Source organism: Colias eurytheme, chromosome 10 (genome assembly GCF_061535395.1).
Source record: "Colias eurytheme isolate Ceu_HAF_F1 chromosome 10, ilColEury1 Martin Lab GWU primary, whole genome shotgun sequence".
Taxonomy (NCBI): domain Eukaryota; kingdom Metazoa; phylum Arthropoda; class Insecta; order Lepidoptera; family Pieridae; genus Colias; species Colias eurytheme.
Genome location: NC_142989.1, coordinates 1,743,950 through 1,766,579, shown reverse-complemented (window position 1 = coordinate 1,766,579; position 22,630 = coordinate 1,743,950). Strand labels below are relative to the sequence as shown.

At 34.1% G+C, this 22,630-nt stretch overlaps 1 protein-coding gene across 1 annotated transcript in view; it reads right to left on the bottom strand.

Annotated features, from left to right (window-relative positions):
• The window catches only part of LOC149905016 (opioid-binding protein/cell adhesion molecule homolog), a 44,958-nt gene that overhangs the window by 21,286 nt on the left and 1,042 nt on the right, over positions 1-22,630 (bottom strand). The gene's annotated exons all lie outside the window — the stretch shown is intronic.

Here is a 22,630-nt window from a genome sequence, read left to right as displayed (position 1 = left end):
TGACAGGAATGTTTTGATTGAAACGGTAACTGGTATCATTTATAACATTATATTTACATTTGTGTATTATAAAACTCATGTAGATTTTTCTTCTTACAAATATGTTAAAGCGTGGTTGTATTACGTAATTAAATACTGATATAATACTTTTTAGACATCTTGACTCGACCAAAGTCGGTACAAGAATGACTCGCAACTCTGCCCACCAGAGACTAAAGAGCAGTAACAGCCCTTTTGTGATTTTTCGTTTTATTAGTGATTCTGAAAGCGGGTTTCTTAAGCTTTCTATTGAATTAACTTACTTATTTCTAAGACTATAAGAATGGTTTTTATTTAACAGTTTTCACTTACTGCAAACGAAAAAAATTAACAATTTGGCGTGATTTCCCAACTAAAATACAGTATAAATTATACTGCAGATTAAATTTTAAGGCTTCATAACTAAAATGCAGTAAGCAATATAATTTTACAGTTCTTTAGATAGTTTTATATATCTGGAAAAAAATTAAAAAAAAAATTAATACGCAGTAAAATTTACCGCCATACAAGCTATTTTTACTGCAAATTAAGAAAATACAATTTATTGTCACGAACTCCCAACTAAAATGCAGTAAAATCAAAGCTTGTCGCATTTTAGTTGTGAATACTTAACATTCTTTTATCATTATAAACTGACTAACACGCAGTAAAATACAGCATTACTGCAGATTAGTTTGGATAGCATAATGACACAGATATGATTATTCCTAGCTAAAGTGCAGTTAATGTTTTAAATACTGCAACTGTGAACTAGCTATTTTTCTTACTGCACTAGTAAATTGAACACTTTTTTCTTAAAAAACTAACTAAAATGCAGTATTTTTTTGACCTTACTGCATGTTAGTTGGGTTTCTTGACAAAATAACTGATCCAAACGCAGTAATAGGGCTTTTTGCTGCATTTTACTAAGTTTAAAATGGTATTTTTTACAAAAAAGGCTATGCAGTAATAGGCACCAAAAAGAATAAATGGCCATAATAAATTCAGTTATTAAGATATATTTTTTTTATTGCTTTAACGTGTGAACCTATGCCTTTACAACCTTTCTGCATTCAAATTTTTTTGCTTATCATTCTGTTGATTTTTTAAAATCAATTCTTAACTTTAAATGCGTTTTACTCGAAATCGTGATTTTGCTGTTACTGCACTTTAGTGTATGGTGGGCAGAACTGCAGACAACCGTTATTTATAAGACGATTATTCGAGTGCCGTGACTGTGTGAGTCAGCGCAGGTGTTATTTGTGTTGTTTTGATCGTTATTTTGAATATGACATGTAATATTATTATTATTTGATAATTAAATGATTATTAATACTTTTATCCATTTGATTATTATTAAAATAATTAATAAAGTTCATCAATTGATTTACTTTTAAAATATAATTTTATCTTTAAATTAAACGCGCTAACACGGCCATTCTGAAAAAAGCTCGTGCTCTGAGCGGTAATTCAAAACTCGAATTAATATCAATGATATAAATTGACATTCAGACTTGTTTTAAGTATAATATTCAAATTATTTGTTTCTTTGTCCAGTTGTCAGGCTAAACCACTGTCTGGATCCATACTGACAAGTGACAATCAGGTTATTATTATTTTCCGCCCAGTTGTAAGACTAAGTCACAGAAAACCCGTACAGACAAGTGGCATTCAATTCTATTATTATCTGCCCAGTTGCCAGCCTAAGTCACAGAAGACCCGAACAGACAAGTGGCATTCGATTGTATTATTATCTGCCCAGTTGTCAGACTAAGTCACAGAAAACCCGTACAGACAAGTGGCATTCGATTGTATTATTATCTGCCCAGTTGTCAGACTAAGTCCTAGAAGACCCGTACAGACAAGTGGCAGTCGGTTACCATAATTAGTTTCCATTACCGCTAACACGGTCATCTAAATTTGGCTTTGGTACTGTACATATTCTTTTATCATTACATCGAGGGTAGGCGTGAAAAAGGCAACAGTTACAAATTTCGATCTGATAATTCTTTTATGTTTAAAAATATTTAAAAGCTATATTTCCACCTAATTCTATGGAATTCTGATTAATTACACCTACCAGCACTAAATTATTTAATTTGTCTCCTTTAACCACGCATAAATTTTAAAATTTCACATCAACTCTCTCTCACTATGGATTCACTTAAAGAAACTATGGCACAGATGACAGAAAACTTCAATACAAGGATGGAGGAGTTTCAAAAGGAATTGCAGAACAACACTTCTCCTGCTACCACAAACATATCCGCGGATTTTGAACTCTTCAGAAAGTTTGTTGTTTCATCGCTTAAAAACATCCAAGCCGAAATTGAACTACTTTACAAGCTTCATGACCTCCAGGAAACTCGTTCTCGACGTAAAATGCTCCTGATCCATGGTGTTGATGAAGATAAGAAGGAAGACACTCATGCATTAGTTTTGAAAACTTTATCCGACAAGCTGCCGGCCATAAAAATCTCTGCTGATTCCATCAGCCGTGTTCATAGAATGGGACGAGCTGAAGTCAACGGTTCAAACTCCAAGCCCCGTCCTATATTAGTTAAATTCAGTGATGTGCAAATAAAAGATAGCATTTGGTTCAAAAAATCTAACTTAAAAAACTCTGGCATTACACTTTCTGAATTTTTAACTAAGAGTCGCCATGAAACTTTCATAGCAGCTCGTAAGAGATTCGGCATAAACAAGTGTTGGACACGGGACGGGAACATTTTTATTATTGGACAGAGTGGTGATAAGTTTCGTGTAACCTCCTTAAATGAGTTGGACTTGATTCCGTGCACAACTTCGGGCGCAACGCAGGTGATTCCTAATGAACAATCTATTAATGATCCCAAAACTTCTAAATGTGTAGTAGCGTCCAGGTCACGAAGGCTAGTTAAACAAACTAAGTAACATATGTAAGTTTTGCTCATATCATATCCCTCTGTCATGTGATTTTAGTCCTTGTCACAATTGCTAACAATTAGTTTTCGTACTTCTTGCTTTTTTGTTCATGCTAAAACCTTGTTACCCACTTATAAGTAAACAAAATGTTAATTTACCAACTTTAAATTTTAATATTATTGTCATTATTGATTACTGAATAGATCACATTTGGTTTGTGTCAATGTCATGTCAATCACTGTCAAGTGTCAGATGTCATTAATTGTCAAAGCGTTTCGGATAATCATACACATTTTAAATGCGTTCATTTATGTACTCAATTTATTGCTGGGGTGTAGTTAAAATAAGTTACTTAAATTTTACATTGAGCACAATATAAAATTATTGTATCTCAATTAATATTTCATTTATTACATTATTATCATTTTATTTAAATTTGAAAATATTTATTCATCTATTTTAACTTGTATTATTTATATTTTATTTTTTATTAGTATTTTTTTTTTTATTCTTATTAGTATCATACTTATATTTATTTTATATAATCTATATAATTATTTTTTATACATATATATAGTAGGTATATTGTATTTATATATAATATTTTCTTATACACTTATAGCATAGAATATAATATTATCTTGCAAATCAATATGTTGAACGATAGCACATCTAGTAATGTTAATTATCTGTCATTCTCCTCTGAAGATCTTGGTAGTGAGGACAGCTTCCACAGTACTTCCTCCTTTACTCCTCTAAACAATCTCCTATCAAACTGTTTCTCTAATGATTCCAAAATATTTAATGCGGTTCATATCAATGCGCAAAGTGTCCCAGCACATTTTCCTGATTTGTTAGCAACTTTCGATTCCGTCAACATGCACGCTTTACTTATATCCGAGTCTTGGCTCAAACCTTGTCTTCCTTCCTCCTGCTATTCCCTTCCTGGTTATAACCTGATACGAAATGATCGGATCGGCAAGGCTGGTGGCGGTGTCGCGATTTATTTAAGGTCCCATCTCACTTACAAAATTATTAGCCTCTCCGCCCAGCCTCCACCCTCCGATGCTGCCGAACATCTCATCATTGAAGTTACCCTACGCCACACCAAGCTCCTGCTTGGTGTGTTCTATAGCCCCTCCCTTTCCGTTAACTACTTTCACTCCTTTGAATCCATCCTTGATCAACTAATTCCTATTTATGAACACTCCCTAATTATGGGTGACTTCAACACCTGCATCGTCAAAAACGATTCCCGAGCCAAGACTCTTACAACTATTATTGAGTCAGCGAATCTACACCTTCTTCCTCTTAATCCAACTCATACTTTACCTAACTGCACTCCTTCACTTCTTGACCTCATTATTGTCTCCTCTCCTAACCTTGTCCTTCAGCATGGTCAATATGCTGCCAATGCCTTTTCCCATCATGACCTCATCTACATCTCCTATAATATCCGTCCTCCTAAACACAAACCCAAGATCTCCTTGCGACGCAACTTTGCCGGAATGGATGTTGATCGCTTGTGTTGCGATGCTCAAGATATTGACTGGTCTATCATTTATTCTCAGGACAATGTTGATTCTATGGTTGAACTATTCTCATCACTTGTTACCGATCTGTACGATAAGCATGCGCCACTTAGGCCGGTAAAACTAAAACACCTTCCAGCGCCTTGGTTAACGGATGATCTGAAATCTCTTTTGCAACAGAAGTCTAAAGCCAAAACCAAACTCAAACTGAAATGTAACGACGCGAACAGGGAGAAGTACACTAAGATTCGGAATCGTTGTAATACATGTTGTAGAGATGCACAAAGACGCCACATTCACTCGTCGGTCGAGAACGGCGACCCTGCTAAAGTTTGGAAGTTCTTAAAAACCTTAGGAGTTGGCTGTAAAGATCCCAAAGCTGATTTTAAAAATTTTAATATTGAATTACTCAACCAATTTTTTGCTGGAACTCCTCACTTTGATAACACTACTAAAGTTATGACTATTAACACTCTTTCTTCTATTCCAACTCCAAATTTTCCTCCGTTCTGTCTGAATCAATTTACTAGCAGTGATGTTAAGAAGAATATCATGTCTTTGTCATCTAATGCTGTTGGGAGCGATTGCATTAGTCGTAGCATGATCCTACCTATCCTCGACATAGTCGTTCCTGTCATTACCCACATTTTAAACCATTCCATTTCCACGGGTACCTTCCCCACGGCCTGGAAAAAGGCTAATATTATTCCTCTCCCAAAAAAACCTAATCCTTCTTCTTTTTCCGATTTCCGACCTATCTCCATTTTGCCATTCCTGTCCAAAGTCCTTGAAAAGTTAGTACATAATCAATTAAACATATTCCTTAATAAGAACAACTTATTGAATCCTCTCCAGTCCGGCTTTCGTCCTGGTCATGGTACGACTACTGCTCTCACTAAAGTCACTGATGACATTAGATTTGGCATGGACAACAAGCAGCTCACATTGCTTACGTTACTGGATTTTAGTAACGCCTTCAATTCCGTTGACTTCGATGTCCTTGTGAGTCTGCTTCGTTCACTTAACATATCTCCAACTAGTATTGATTGGTTTCATAGTTATCTAGGTGGACGCCGGCAAAGGATTCACAGCGATGATGTCACCTCGTCATGGTGTGATATTCAAGCTGGTGTTCCTCAAGGTGGCGTTTTGTCTCCACTCCTTTTCACTATTTTCATTAATTCTATCTCGAAATCCTTATCTTCTCTCTACCACATGTATGCCGACGATGTCCAAATCTATACCCAGTCAACTCTTGCTGAGTTGCCGAACGCTATTCAAACAATGAATAATGACTTGAACTCTGTTGTTGAGTGGAGCAACCAGTTCGGATTGAAAGTCAATCCACTAAAAACGCAAGTCATCATTGTTGGTAGCCCATCGCTAATCGCGAAGGTTGACTGGGTTTCGCTTCCTTCAGTTAATTTGTGCGGCACTCAACTCCCCTACAGTAAAATCGTCAAGGATCTCGGCATATACATTGACCAAACATTGTCTTGGGATCCTCAACTGAAAGAAGTGAGCAGGAAGCTGTTTGCCTCCGCTGGTGCTTTGCGACGACTGCGTAATCTACTACCCATTCCGACAAAGTTAGCGCTTGCTCATTCCCTTCTCCTGTCCCACCTTGACTATGCTGATTCATCTTACCTTGACCTTTCTGAAGCCCAGTTGGATAGGCTTGAAAGACTCCAAAACTTCTGCATCCGATTTATCTTTGGTTTGAGAAAATTTGATCACGTCTCCGACTTCCGTAAGAGACTGAAATGGCTCCCTATCCGACTGAGGCGAAACTCCCATATCCTTCATCTTCTGTACTGTGTGTTGTTTGATCCAAAAGCTCCAAGCTATCTTCGAGAGAAATTCAAATACTTGAGCTCGAGTAATCTACGCTCCTCTACTAACCTTTTACTTCTGATTCCGGCTCACAAAACAAAATTCTTTCACAATTCGTTTGCAGTTCGTGCGGTTCAATTATGGAACTCTCTCCCCACAAAGGTCAGATGTGCTCAAAATTTGAATGCTTTTAAATTTTTATTAAAAAATTATTATCTATCTCTTGTGTAATTTTGTATAGCTGTCGTATTTACGTTTATTTTTATTCTATTTTTCTGATTCCTTCTTTTCTGCATAGTTTCTAATATTTATCATGTATATATGTGTGCTATGGATATATATTTGTTTATGTATTTATGTATTTATTGTATGTATTGTAATATGTAAGTGTATGTATAACTATGTATTATATGTATTATCGTATTTATGTATTTATTTATTTCATTATTTTTATGTATTTTATATTACTATTAGTAAGTAGTTAGCTTTGTATATGTTTATTTTATACATTTTACAATGTGTTACTGTTAGTATTGCCTTATTTTTGCTCACCCACATCATATTGTTAAATTTCCTCTGATTGTTGGGTTGCCTGGTAGATATCGCTACCTAGCGATAAGGCCGCCCTTTGCTGTTTCTGTAGTATTGTCTTTGTTATATGTATTTTTGTATTTTCAATGCAATAAAGTATAATAAATAAATAAATAAATAAATACATAGGACACAATAGTAGTCTAGCAATTGCTTGTACTTTTCGCTTCATAGCAATCATTGTCGAGTATTATTGTGATTTACATAGGATTCGATAGCTCAACGAGTTTTTCCAGCTGCGAACAGCGGCTTCTGTATCTCATCTGTTTCTCAACTCTCAAGTGATTGCCATAAGTCCTGGAACATAATTAAAAGTTAAAACACAAATTATATCCGGCTTGGCCATAGTAAAACATTAACACAATAACGTCCTCGTATGTTCATTTGAAATGAGTACGGTAATTTATCTCGTGATGTCAAAACACAATGTATTATAACACAAACATAACCGCTCGGCCAAACTGACCTTATAGAACACCATCACACCCACATGATGAACTCAAACTCAAATATTGATTTATTCAACTGGAATTCGCTTAGAAGCGTTTTTCAATCGTCAAAATACAGAAAAATAATAATTTACCACCACAATAGCTTACACTGGGCGCCATCGAAGGCACCACATTGGATCCAAATTCCATGGGATCAAAAACTTATTATTTGCGACATAAGCACGTCGTTCGCTTACCACAATTAAGGCTCAAATGTCCTGGACAACCGCCCGGATTGCACATCACATTATAATATTGATGAACTACATTACCGTTACAATATTCCACACCACAAACATTTACTTCACACAACGCACAAGAAAACACACATTGTGCGAGTTCCTTCATCCTTGTTTACTTGAAGTCAATTCAATCCAATTTTTTCGAAGGTTGAAATCCACAGTCGCATACTGTCATGATGGTGACAGTGACAGTTGCACACTGTCACGTAGTATGATGGAAGAATTTGTGCCAGCCTGTCAGGATTCCGAGTAAGGGCTGGTTCATCTTCTACTTCTGATGTTAAAGCGTGGTTGTATTACGTAATTAAATACTGATATAATACTTTTTAGACATCTTGACTCGACCAAAGTCGGTACAAGAATGACTCGCAACTGCAGACAACCGTTATTTATAAGACGATTATTCGAGTGCCGTGACTGTGTGAGTCAGCGCAGGTGTTATTTGTGTTGTTTTGATCGTTATTTTGAATATGACATGTAATATTATTATTATTTGATAATTAAATGATTATTAATACTTTTATCCATTTGATTATTATTAAAATAATTAATAAAGTTCATCAATTGATTTACTTTTAAAATATAATTTTATCTTTAAATTAAACGCGCTAACAAATATATCTTTAAAGTCGAATATTTGCATGTTTCTACCTCGATCATTCATTGAGCTCATGTTATTGCATCTTTTATCCAAGAACATATTTCCAATGGTATTAAAGCATGTATTCTTTATCGAAATAACACTATATACAACCGCCCTTTGTGATTTTATTTAATGTAAATTGTACCTTTATGTACTTGTTTTCATGCACAATAAAGTATTGTATTGTATCGTATTGTATTGTATTAGCCTGTTGTGTCCCAATGCTGGGCAAAGGCCTCCTCAAAGCGCTTCCATGAATCACGATCTTGTGCTATTGTAGACCAGTCTCTATTAAATTGGTCCAGTTCATCCCGCCATCTTTTAAAGGGTTAAATAAATATAAATAAATGAAACAAAGGTAGCGTAGCAACAACTTCACGCATAATCGTACGTTTATAAATATGGCTTAATACAAAATTGCCTATTACGCCGCAATGAAAACATAATTCACATCTTCGCAAGTTAATCCAACACCGAAACACCCTGTATTGTAAAACGGTAAACATTTACGTATCCAATATTTTCCTGAAGCGAGAATCGGAATATTGAAATGTAGGTTAATACGAACTAAACGTAATCGTGCGTTAAATCGTCATTTCGGTATTTGTTAAGATTTTCAAACTGTTTCAATGTTTGGTTTAGAATCTGTTGTGGTTTGATGGAAGTTTACTAGACATTTAGATAGCCTAGGCTATTTAGGGACGAAAAAGGTATTTAGTATTATTGTATATTTTGAATTTAATATTTAATTTTTTATAGCATTTGTAGCTTTATAAATATCTCATTCTTATCTAAAAATCAATTAAAAAAATAAGCAGTTATTGTATTTTGTGCACCGGAATTTGATTGATTGTTGAAGTAACTCTGGCTATAAATAGAAAAATATTTAATTACAAAGTGTATTTCGTATTTAAATATGAATCACATAACACTTTATCATCTTACTCGTATATAACCAGAATGTAATACTAGGATTTGTTAAATTAGATTTTGCATACATATTACAAATTAACGCAGCTTCATAACGCCGTGTCATAACACAAACAAATCGCACCTCATAATTAATTGTCCATTACTTAACTAACAAAATAGAACTTGAAAAATTACAGTTTTGACCAAATATTATTGATCCGTCTATTTTAGTTGAAGTACGTTAATGAAGACAGGCCGTTAGGTTCTAACCGTGGTTTATGCCGTTGAAAGTTCCGGTGTTGTCGCTGACAAATTGCGAGCCACCGTCGTGAAGCCTGACATCACTTAATTGACTACCTTTTTAGCAAAATAACATAAATATAGGTGCGATGTTCGTGCTTTTAATTATATAATATTTTCCTTATAATCTGTATGATTTTGAACTGTGAAAGAAAACATCGTGAGGTAACCGACATGTCGAAGAATCAAAAGTTCGTCGACATGTGACATCTGTCACATGTCAATGAATAATGACTTGAACTCTGTTGTTGAGTGGAGCAACCAGTTCGGATTGAAAGTCAATCCACTAAAAACGCAAGTCATCATTGTTGGTAGCCCATCGCTAATCGCGAAGGTTGACTGGGTTTCGCTTCCTTCAGTTAATTTGTGCGGCACTCAACTCCCCTACAGTAAAATCGTCAAGGATCTCGGCATATACATTGACCAAACATTGTCTTGGGATCCTCAACTGAAAGAAGTGAGCAGGAAGCTGTTTGCCTCCGCTGGTGCTTTGCGACGACTGCGTAATCTACTACCCATTCCGACAAAGTTAGCGCTTGCTCATTCCCTTCTCCTGTCCCACCTTGACTATGCTGATTCATCTTACCTTGACCTTTCTGAAGCCCAGTTGGATAGGCTTGAAAGACTCCAAAACTTCTGCATCCGATTTATCTTTGGTTTGAGAAAATTTGATCACGTCTCCGACTTCCGTAAGAGACTGAAATGGCTCCCTATCCGACTGAGGCGAAACTCCCATATCCTTCATCTTCTGTACTGTGTGTTGTTTGATCCAAAAGCTCCAAGCTATCTTCGAGAGAAATTCAAATACTTGAGCTCGAGTAATCTACGCTCCTCTACTAACCTTTTACTTCTGATTCCGGCTCACAAAACAAAATTCTTTCACAATTCGTTTGCAGTTCGTGCGGTTCAATTATGGAACTCTCTCCCCACAAAGGTCAGATGTGCTCAAAATTTGAATGCTTTTAAATTTTTATTAAAAAATTATTATCTATCTCTTGTGTAATTTTGTATAGCTGTCGTATTTACGTTTATTTTTATTCTATTTTTCTGATTCCTTCTTTTCTGCATAGTTTCTAATATTTATCATGTATATATGTGTGCTATGGATATATATTTGTTTATGTATTTATGTATTTATTGTATGTATTGTAATATGTAAGTGTATGTATAACTATGTATTATATGTATTATCGTATTTATGTATTTATTTATTTCATTATTTTTATGTATTTTATATTACTATTAGTAAGTAGTTAGCTTTGTATATGTTTATTTTATACATTTTACAATGTGTTACTGTTAGTATTGCCTTATTTTTGCTCACCCACATCATATTGTTAAATTTCCTCTGATTGTTGGGTTGCCTGGTAGATATCGCTACCTAGCGATAAGGCCGCCCTTTGCTGTTTCTGTAGTATTGTCTTTGTTATATGTATTTTTGTATTTTCAATGCAATAAAGTATAATAAATAAATAAATAAATAAATACATAGGACACAATAGTAGTCTAGCAATTGCTTGTACTTTTCGCTTCATAGCAATCATTGTCGAGTATTATTGTGATTTACATAGGATTCGATAGCTCAACGAGTTTTTCCAGCTGCGAACAGCGGCTTCTGTATCTCATCTGTTTCTCAACTCTCAAGTGATTGCCATAAGTCCTGGAACATAATTAAAAGTTAAAACACAAATTATATCCGGCTTGGCCATAGTAAAACATTAACACAATAACGTCCTCGTATGTTCATTTGAAATGAGTACGGTAATTTATCTCGTGATGTCAAAACACAATGTATTATAACACAAACATAACCGCTCGGCCAAACTGACCTTATAGAACACCATCACACCCACATGATGAACTCAAACTCAAATATTGATTTATTCAACTGGAATTCGCTTAGAAGCGTTTTTCAATCGTCAAAATACAGAAAAATAATAATTTACCACCACAATAGCTTACACTGGGCGCCATCGAAGGCACCACATTGGATCCAAATTCCATGGGATCAAAAACTTATTATTTGCGACATAAGCACGTCGTTCGCTTACCACAATTAAGGCTCAAATGTCCTGGACAACCGCCCGGATTGCACATCACATTATAATATTGATGAACTACATTACCGTTACAATATTCCACACCACAAACATTTACTTCACACAACGCACAAGAAAACACACATTGTGCGAGTTCCTTCATCCTTGTTTACTTGAAGTCAATTCAATCCAATTTTTTCGAAGGTTGAAATCCACAGTCGCATACTGTCATGATGGTGACAGTGACAGTTGCACACTGTCACGTAGTATGATGGAAGAATTTGTGCCAGCCTGTCAGGATTCCGAGTAAGGGCTGGTTCATCTTCTACTTCTGATGTTAAAGCGTGGTTGTATTACGTAATTAAATACTGATATAATACTTTTTAGACATCTTGACTCGACCAAAGTCGGTACAAGAATGACTCGCAACTGCAGACAACCGTTATTTATAAGACGATTATTCGAGTGCCGTGACTGTGTGAGTCAGCGCAGGTGTTATTTGTGTTGTTTTGATCGTTATTTTGAATATGACATGTAATATTATTATTATTTGATAATTAAATGATTATTAATACTTTTATCCATTTGATTATTATTAAAATAATTAATAAAGTTCATCAATTGATTTACTTTTAAAATATAATTTTATCTTTAAATTAAACGCGCTAACAAATATATCTTTAAAGTCGAATATTTGCATGTTTCTACCTCGATCATTCATTGAGCTCATGTTATTGCATCTTTTATCCAAGAACATATTTCCAATGGTATTAAAGCATGTATTCTTTATCGAAATAACACTATATACAACCGCCCTTTGTGATTTTATTTAATGTAAATTGTACCTTTATGTACTTGTTTTCATGCACAATAAAGTATTGTATTGTATCGTATTGTATTGTATTAGCCTGTTGTGTCCCAATGCTGGGCAAAGGCCTCCTCAAAGCGCTTCCATGAATCACGATCTTGTGCTATTGTAGACCAGTCTCTATTAAATTGGTCCAGTTCATCCCGCCATCTTTTAAAGGGTTAAATAAATATAAATAAATGAAACAAAGGTAGCGTAGCAACAACTTCACGCATAATCGTACGTTTATAAATATGGCTTAATACAAAATTGCCTATTACGCCGCAATGAAAACATAATTCACATCTTCGCAAGTTAATCCAACACCGAAACACCCTGTATTGTAAAACGGTAAACATTTACGTATCCAATATTTTCCTGAAGCGAGAATCGGAATATTGAAATGTAGGTTAATACGAACTAAACGTAATCGTGCGTTAAATCGTCATTTCGGTATTTGTTAAGATTTTCAAACTGTTTCAATGTTTGGTTTAGAATCTGTTGTGGTTTGATGGAAGTTTACTAGACATTTAGATAGCCTAGGCTATTTAGGGACGAAAAAGGTATTTAGTATTATTGTATATTTTGAATTTAATATTTAATTTTTTATAGCATTTGTAGCTTTATAAATATCTCATTCTTATCTAAAAATCAATTAAAAAAATAAGCAGTTATTGTATTTTGTGCACCGGAATTTGATTGATTGTTGAAGTAACTCTGGCTATAAATAGAAAAATATTTAATTACAAAGTGTATTTCGTATTTAAATATGAATCACATAACACTTTATCATCTTACTCGTATATAACCAGAATGTAATACTAGGATTTGTTAAATTAGATTTTGCATACATATTACAAATTAACGCAGCTTCATAACGCCGTGTCATAACACAAACAAATCGCACCTCATAATTAATTGTCCATTACTTAACTAACAAAATAGAACTTGAAAAATTACAGTTTTGACCAAATATTATTGATCCGTCTATTTTAGTTGAAGTACGTTAATGAAGACAGGCCGTTAGGTTCTAACCGTGGTTTATGCCGTTGAAAGTTCCGGTGTTGTCGCTGACAAATTGCGAGCCACCGTCGTGAAGCCTGACATCACTTAATTGACTACCTTTTTAGCAAAATAACATAAATATAGGTGCGATGTTCGTGCTTTTAATTATATAATATTTTCCTTATAATCTGTATGATTTTGAACTGTGAAAGAAAACATCGTGAGGTAACCGACATGTCGAAGAATCAAAAGTTCGTCGACATGTGACATCTGTCTAACCGCACTTGGTCAGCGTGGTGGATTATGGCCTGATACTTTACGGGAAGCCCGTGTCCCAGCAGTGGGAGCATTATGGGCTGATTATAATGATCATATATAGATCTAATCTTTAATACTGAACATGTTAACGTTAAGATGTCTTTCCTGCGCCCGATCTCATTCTGTTCGTATTGGTTATCCATCTCAAAGGACTATTGGAGTAACGGCCATGCGTCCCAGTGGACTGCAACAGAATTAACTTATTCATGTGCATATTTGTTTACACTTTACTGTAATTGTACAGTTACAAAAGAAATTATTCGCCAGGTCAAAAAAATACAAACATACATTTTTATCAAATCTCTTTAATGAACACTTACTTACTAATCTTCTTAATAGCAAGTTTTCATTATAACAGTCATTATCATACTGTTGATTTAATCGAACGTCACGCTAAAAATAGAAATCTAAAATGTGTGAAATTCATAACGTGCTCGTTTCTTTCTGCGGGACACCTTGAATGGTATAACTCGTCAAGGTGTGAGTGAAACAATCCGCAGTTTTTGTACGGAGTTTCCATATTTTTCTGTGTGATTTTAAAAGCTTAAAAGGTTCCTGTAAGTTGAAAAATACGTGTATGAATAATAAATAGTCTTGTAATAGAAAGAATAAATAGTCTGTAGGTTTTTTAACCTTAGAGCATTAATGTTTATTACTAATGCGTTGTGATACATTATTTTGTGTTATTTTATTTAAACATCCAAATCCAGCTTATTTTCTATTTAATGAAATATGCCTAGTATTCTAGAATAATAGGGTGAGAGGAGGAAAATTACCAAATAATTATACATATATTTAAGTGTTGTTATAATCTTTTCTATAAAAACAAAATTTATTACAGGCAAACTTAGTCAACCACAACACTATTGATGGTTATTAGAGGAATATCAAACCAATTTATCACAAATATACGTATAATGGATGCCAATTATAATGGTTTGTCTTAATTGGGTCAATGTTTAAAACCATGAGGCTCCGGGTAACTATTGTATCAATACCTTTGTTATTAATTAAACGAATACCTGAGATACAATCATTTTATTTAACATAAGGCCTTGTAACCGCAACACACCTTTACTATTGGTCCGGGAGCCAGCAGCAGATTTTATGACCAAGTTCCTCTCAAGCGGTAATTAGTAAAATGCATCAAAGTATAGTATTATGAAGCCTCGTGAACGTCAGCTGGAGCTCGGTTGGGGGGAAGAGCGGTTGTAGCCTCCCGTATCAGCTGACGGTTTTTCCACCAAGATACAGCCAGCTGACATATATATTTATCCACAGTTACATATAAGCTATCATCAGGTAAATTTTTGTTTGAGAGGAAATAACGGAAAATAAATTTTTCTTTAAATTTAACTTTCATGTTCGAGACACCAGCTGACGTATAATACACCATGTTGTAACCAGCTGACTGTTTTTTTTTCGTTGAGATATTGGGTTAGCTACAATTTGACAAATTTTTAGCTGAGAGGAAATGAATGAATGAATGTATTTTTTTTCCTAGGTGCGTGGGAGGCTACAACCGCTCACCCCCCCAACCGAGCGCCAGCTGACGTTCACGAGGCTTTATAATACTATACTCTCATGCGTCTGACGAATTATCTCTTGAGAGGAAATAGTTAACCAAATTTGCACCTGGCTCCCTAACCATATTAAAAATCCCAAAAAAGCAATTTATTATTCTCATTTCTGAGAGTTTTTCACAAAATTATACAAAACATTTCCAAAATATTCTAGAAATGTTCTCACCACGGAACATTATTCTGTCATTCATCATCAATATTCCATCCAATGATTTAAATTCCGTAAACAAACCGTCAAACCGAAACCATTTGCGTCAACTGTTTACAGATTATTGCATTATCAGTACTGAATATTACCAACAACAGCTTATATGAGACACTAGCTGCGCCCCGCGGTTTCACCCCGTGGCACCACTCCTGTTGGTCTAAGCGTGATGATATATAGCCCTCCTCGATAAATGGGCTATAACATCGAAAGAATTTTTCAAATCGGACCAGTAGCGCGTTCTGAGATTAGCGCGTTCAAACAAACAGACTCTTCAGCTTTACAATATTAGTATAGATATAGCTGCATATATTTTACGTTTCGAAGTTCCCTCAAATAGATATTTGTGTTTATTCTACGACTTCCAGAGATACTGTTTATTTTACTTTGCATTTGCGTTTCAAACTTGAAAAGCACCAACTATTTTCAGGTATTACGGCCACTGGGAATAATATTTGAATATATTATATCTACTGGTGTGAAAAATGAGCTTTATAAATAAACTTTCAAGTTAAATAATTTATATACTTTGGTGATAGAAATTTACATTACTTTGTGTACGAAACAATATGACCCGCAAGAAAATGTGTTATAATAATTATCTATGGCGCTGCTTCTGCGGCCAATTTAGCAAAGACAGTCAAAAGAAGCATGCATACATTTGGCATCACTTTGGCATGAATTACCTAATCCATACCAGAAGTTAGTACCATTTCCATAGACTAAAATAGCATATTAATGCTATTATGATAAGCATCCGTTTCCTTTTCTATATACCCTCTCTTTATTCCTTTAACACAGACCCTTTTCAAAAAGTCTGCAATACATTTTCCGAGCTCATAATTTCAAAATTCTACCGACAGTGATAAATACCACATGATTTACTTAATTATTAACCCAATCTGGCATAAAAAAGTTCAACGCAAGTTGCTAAGACCAGTAATTTTACCATCATGTTAAATATAGCACATTTCCTTATAATTTCCCCTCATTGTCACGTTTTATACTTATAAAATTCATGACTCTAACAAGAGTTGTATAAAGATTTTATGTTAGGTACAAGACTTTTGACCGCCTCTTTGGTACAGTGGTTGACGCGTGAGCGTAGAACCGAGGGGCCTGAGTTCGATTCCCGGTGGAGACGAAGAAAAAAAATGTCTCGGTCTGGCAGGACACAGAAGGCTAACCTACATGTCCTTAAAGAAAAACGATCAGTGAAACAGATGTATGCATAATGCGTCTGCAGCCTACCCCACCTGGGGACATGGGACTTCACTATAGGTACAAGAGGGTACGAGTAATAACATATTATTATTATTGCTATACCTTTATAATCTACAAATTAAAGTACACCATGTTAACAATGTTTCATTAATGTCATAAAAGTAACATATACTCTTATGATAAAGTTCGACTGGACTTTTGTCACTTTGAACTCAATGTTTAAAATATCAGGGGAAAACTTTTTCAATCAAATTTACGTAAATGTCTCTGTATATAAAATAACATAAGAAGTATCACAAAAACAAATTATCAAGTGGTATCTTCTAATATAAATTAATCAATTCTATTAATAATTATAACTTGACAGCTAATTTTAAACATTCTTCCCTAATCCTTCCTACATAATATTATAAAAGCGAAAGTTTGTGAGGATGGATGTATGTGTATGTATATATGTTTGTTACTCTTTCACACACATATAGAGAATAACTTGGATTAACATATAGGATAGGTTATATCCAGGAAATCCCACGGGAACGGGAACTATGCGGGTTTTTCTTTGAAAACGCGGGCGAAGCCGCGGGCGGAGAGCGAGTATACCTATACAACGATAAATCTATATAATATATTTCGTAATATCGACAAAAACATAATACGATGAGTAAATATTTAAGTCAAACATTCAACCCAGCCAAAATGTTCGCTTTAATAAATTTATTTACATATCCGCTAAAAATCTAAATTTGTAAATAAATAAAACTCACGTAGCAAACACGGAAAGACCAATGTTTTAAAACCATACCTATCCGTTTATTATAAAAGCATACTTTGTTTCAATTAAAAAGCTTTGCGACAGACCCTTATCAACACGACCAAGAAGAGGAATTGAATCGTAAGATGAAATATAGAATTAGCTTTTTATTAAGCTATTGCATAGCTTCTATCGCGGGCCTCGAGCGCGGGGACCGAATCGAGAAATTCCGTAACGAAAAAACCTCACGCTCCCCACTCCGACGGACACGGAGGTGTGGCTTGAAGGCATGCTATGCAATAGCTTCACCGCGGCAGTCCCCGAGTGCCACACGTCTTTTTTTTTAACATTATGCATGTGCTACATAATATGTAGCGTAGTCAATTTACTTAGAACTGCGTAGCAAAACTGTGAAAGAAAACATCGTGAGGTAACCGACATGTCGAAGAATCAAAAGTTCGTCGACATGTGACATCTGTCTAACCGCACTTGGTCAGCGTGGTGGATTATGGCCTGATACTTTACGGGAAGCCCGTGTCCCAGCAGTGGGAGCATTATGGGCTGATTATAATGATCATATATAGATCTAATCTTTAATACTGAACATGTTAACGTTAAGATGTCTTTCCTGCGCCCGATCTCATTCTGTTCGTATTGGTTATCCATCTCAAAGGACTATTGGAGTAACGGCCATGCGTCCCAGTGGACTGCAACAGAATTAACTTATTCATGTGCATATTTGTTTACACTTTACTGTAATTGTACAGTTACAAAAGAAATTATTCGCCAGGTCAAAAAAATACAAACATACATTTTTATCAAATCTCTTTAATGAACACTTACTTACTAATCTTCTTAATAGCAAGTTTTCATTATAACAGTCATTATCATACTGTTGATTTAATCGAACGTCACGCTAAAAATAGAAATCTAAAATGTGTGAAATTCATAACGTGCTCGTTTCTTTCTGCGGGACACCTTGAATGGTATAACTCGTCAAGGTGTGAGTGAAACAATCCGCAGTTTTTGTACGGAGTTTCCATGGGGACATGGGACTTCACTATAGGTACAAGAGGGTACGAGTAATAACATATTATTATTATTGCTATACCTTTATAATCTACAAATTAAAGTACACTATGTTAACAATGTTTCATTAATGTCATAAAAGTAACATATACTCTTATGATAAAGTTCGACTGGACTTTTGTCACTTTGAACTCAATGTTTAAAATATCAGGGGAAAACTTTTTCAATCAAATTTACGTAAATGTCTCTGTATATAAAATAACATAAGAAGTATCACAAAAACAAATTATCAAGTGGTATCTTCTAATATAAATTAATCAATTCTATTAATAATTATAACTTGACAGCTAATTTTAAACATTCTTCCCTAATCCTTCCTACATAATATTATAAAAGCGAAAGTTTGTGAGGATGGATGTATGTGTATGTATATATGTTTGTTACTCTTTCACACACATATAGAGAATAACTTGGATTAACATATAGGATAGGTTATATCCAGGAAATCCCACGGGAACGGGAACTATGCGGGTTTTTCTTTGAAAACGCGGGCGAAGCCGCGGGCGGAGAGCGAGTATACCTATACAACGATAAATCTATATAATATATTTCGTAATATCGACAAAAACATAATACGATGAGTAAATATTTAAGTCAAACATTCAACCCAGCCAAAATGTTCGCTTTAATAAATTTATTTACATATCCGCTAAAAATCTAAATTTGTAAATAAATAAAACTCACGTAGCAAACACGGAAAGACCAATGTTTTAAAACCATACCTATCCGTTTATTATAAAAGCATACTTTGTTTCAATTAAAAAGCTTTGCGACAGACCCTTATCAACACGACCAAGAAGAGGAATTGAATCGTAAGATGAAATATAGAATTAGCTTTTTATTAAGCTATTGCATAGCTTCTATCGCGGGCCTCGAGCGCGGGGACCGAATCGAGAAATTCCGTAACGAAAAAACCTCACGCTCCCCACTCCGACGGACACGGAGGTGTGGCTTGAAGGCATGCTATGCAATAGCTTCACCGCGGCAGTCCCCGAGTGCCACACGTCTTTTTTTTTAACATTATGCATGTGCTACATAATATGTAGCGTAGTCAATTTACTTAGAACTGCGTAGCAAAACTGTAGCGCTACGCATTGTTATAATACGGAAATTTGAAGGAGCATATTTTTATTTAAAATTGATCAAACATCTTTTACTGATTATTTTTTACGTATAATGAAACTTAAACCACAAATTATTATTATTGTCAGATTTTTTTTCTTTCATCCTTCGACTAAAATAAAAGAGTGTTTGCTAATGCGTCACAAAAGTGTATTCGTTCTGTTTTATATTTATATTCTAATTATAAAAAAACTTCATAATTATTCAATATTTCCATTCTTTTAAACAAACTTTCGCCGATATTATATTTTCCTATAAATATTCATAGTAAATTATCCATTAATGACAGAATAATTAATGAATTTAGTCGGACCAATTCGTCTTTGCAGAAACTGCTATTTTAACACTTTATATGTGCATATTTAATGTCACGTTTTTATTCCAATACTAAGTTTAATCTAGCGCGTTTATAATTAGGTCTAATATTTAGTTTTTACCTTGAGGCTAAATGTAAGCAGCTTAACAACTATCGATCAATTTTATATCTTAATCGTATGTTAATCCCAACGTGCGCGGCTAGCACTGTCAAAATAACTTTTATGTAACCAAAAATTTATACTTTATCTAACCTACTATATAAGTTATATTATAAAAGATAAATTTATTTTAATAAGCATAGAGATTTAAATTTTTTTACAATAATCTAATAATCTAAATAATATTATAAAGCTGAAGCGTTTGTTTGTTTGAACGCGCTAATCTCGGGAACTACTGGTCCGATTTGAAAAATTATTTGGTGTTAGATAGCCCATTTATCGAGAAAGGTTATATAAGCTGCAGCGCACAGCTAGTATAATAATAAAAATAATTTGGAAAATCCAAAAGTGCACGCCTCATAATTTTTTTTAATAAATATTTATTAATTATTATTTTTGTTTATTTAATAACAATTAAACCACATCGAATCAGACCCTGAAAAATGAAAGGGTTCTATTCCTGAGCATACTCAAGCGTAAGAGAAAAAAAAAGACTCGATTAGTAAAGTATTTCGGTCGCTATCGTGTTAACAAGAAAAAGGATCCGCACATACAGACACACGGACGTCCAAGACAGAACTTTTTTAAACTGTTTTTTAACTAGTTTAAATAACAAAAATGACATCAAAAATATCATGAACGTTAAAAATAGTGTTTTTTCTTAATATGTGTGTGTATGTATTATCTAACAAGTGCAATGTATGATACATAAAGACATTTTAAGTTTGAAAAATCAGATGTTTTGCGCGAAGTGACAGTAGTACCCACCTCAACGCTTCGCTTATGAGGCGTGCAATATAATAGAAATACCAAAAATATAGTGTTAAATATCAGCTCAAACTCCAGAATGCAGTCTGTGGCGCACAGTTCAAAAGTTACCAGGGAATTTCATGGAAGTATTGAAGTACTTCTCATCACAAAATTCTCAAAACTTTACGGTAAAGTATGTTTTTTGTGCGAACTTTTTATATGTTATACTGTAAGCGAACCACTAGCTTCATTATGGTTTCTCAGTGAGAAATAAACTTGGTAATTTTCGTTCTTATAATTCGGAATTAAATTCTTATAAAACAAGGAATTTGCGCGATCAAGTGGTAGAAAGAGAAGCCTTATAGTTATCATTCGTCCCTACATCACAAACATTTTATTGGAACTAGCTACTAATGGGATTTATTAAGAAAATTCCATGGAATACACGGTTCATGAGCTACAGGAATAAATCGTAGGGAAATAAACAGTGGAATTACAATTGACTCCCACATGTATAATACCAATACAATTGATATTATACATGTGGGAGTTCTTTGGCATCATTATTATGATATTTATACATATTATATTAAATTTAAATGTGATATTGTCATGATTTTAAAAGAGCGACTTCGGAGTTTCTTGCATGTTCTTCTTTCCGATTCAGTGGTAAATAGTTAAACTATGCCATTCAAAAGTGCTTCTATAAAAGGTCAAATTGAATAAATAAATGTTTGAGTTTTAAAGTTTTGATAATAAGCCTAATCAGACTTGATTAAACAGCTTATTCATTACATGGCGACGTTTAAATAACGGCCTGAATTATATCCAGCCGCATCATTTAAACAACTGACTGACTGAAACTTAGGAAATGACAAGGGATAAAATGGAAATTAATTCAATAGAAAATTGGACAGTGCAATCAAATGAAACGACACAGATATAAGGTAGTAAAGAGATTGAATGCAAATGATGATCCATATAGTTCGTAATAATTTTGAATACTTTTAAGCTTGTGCTAGACAGGTTTGGCGTGACTTGTTGTTACCTAAAGTATTAGATAGTAAGGTGCAAAAGCTCACGATTCATTTCTATTTAACTCTTAAAAGTCTTAATAATGTAACAAAGATAAAAGAAATGTTTAATACAATTTACATTTTTCAAAAGCACAATTAAAAAAGTTTAAAGAAGACTACTTTTGCGAAATTTGCTTAATTTGTATGCCCTTGTTAGTCCTTACCCTTAGTCTTTAAAATTTCCTTTATTATTTATTCTATTTAAAAGTTGATGAGTTAAATAAACATAAAGTGGCCGACATTGCTTGTTTAAGCAACAATAATTGGTTAAATAGAGAAAATTCTTTAAAATGTTTATTTGCTTTTCTAGAGTAGAATACATAAACCTATAAATGTTTTGCAACTGTGTACAAAAAATGTTAACAAAAAGGTTTTTCTTGTATATTAATGAGTTAGAGTTTCAATTAAAGGAATAACAAGGAAAAGAACCTTCAAACTACGTCCTTACATCTACTTCCATAAAAAACTGACAATAAGTAGAAATTTCCAAAATTACTTTGCTAAATCTTCATAAGTAAACAAAGCTCTACTTTTTAAGTAACGGTAGAGCTTTTACGAGCTCGTAAATGTAGAGTCAAATTCTTTGAATGATTGTTTGATGTAAGAGCATTCAAAGTTGGATGAAATTATATTTAGATACGACCCATGAATGTTTTAAAGTTAGTTTTACAATACACTA